This window comes from Pyxicephalus adspersus, chromosome 4 (genome assembly GCF_032062135.1).
Source record: "Pyxicephalus adspersus chromosome 4, UCB_Pads_2.0, whole genome shotgun sequence".
Lineage (NCBI taxonomy): Eukaryota > Metazoa > Chordata > Amphibia > Anura > Pyxicephalidae > Pyxicephalus > Pyxicephalus adspersus.
In genome coordinates this window covers 63,540,919-63,541,614 of record NC_092861.1, presented here as the reverse complement: position 1 = coordinate 63,541,614, position 696 = coordinate 63,540,919, and the positions used below count along the sequence as shown (strand labels likewise).

At 39.9% G+C, this 696-nt stretch overlaps 1 protein-coding gene across 1 annotated transcript in view; it reads right to left on the bottom strand.

Moving 5' to 3' along the window:
• The window catches only part of LRRC1 (leucine rich repeat containing 1), an 85,100-nt gene that overhangs the window by 83,588 nt on the left and 816 nt on the right, over positions 1 to 696 (bottom strand). The window lies entirely within an intron of this gene.

Sequence of the window (696 nt, the reverse complement as noted above, 5' to 3'; positions counted from 1 at the left end):
GGAATGAGGAATATTATCACACAATGGTGCCAGGGTGGCATACTGGTATCACAACCTAAATAACCACGTCTTACATTATACGAGTATGGAATGAGGATTATTATCATACAATGGTGCCAGGGTGGCATACTGGTATCAGAAGCTTCCTGCTCATTCAGGCCCCAGGGATGATTTCTTCCAATAAAAGTAGGAGCAAATGAATTAAATGTTTATCTCAGGTCACTGTTATATCAGGGAGATAGAATGGGGGTGGAAGTCTCACATGTTAGCATTGTCACCAGAACAGGAGGTAAAGTTTAGTCACAAAAGTTTGGGGATTTCCTGTTGTGTCACCATGACAGGAAGTGAAGGGAAATGTTCCCAGCAGGTGACAGACAGCAACAAATAGGAGGAGAGTTGTGTAAACTTTTCCTACTCTGTCCCACAATAATAATGATGACAGCTGACCATTACAATACACACAGCATGTAGACATAGGTAGGTAGGTAGATACATAGGTAGGTACATAGGTAGCTATATAGACAGATATATAGGTAGGTAGGTAGATACATAGGTAGGTATATAGACTGATATATAGGTAGGTAGGTAGATACATAGATATATAGGTGGATAGATACATAGGTAGGTAGGTAGGTAGGTAGATACATAGGTAGGTAGGTAGATAGATACATAGGTAGATAGATACATAGGTAGATA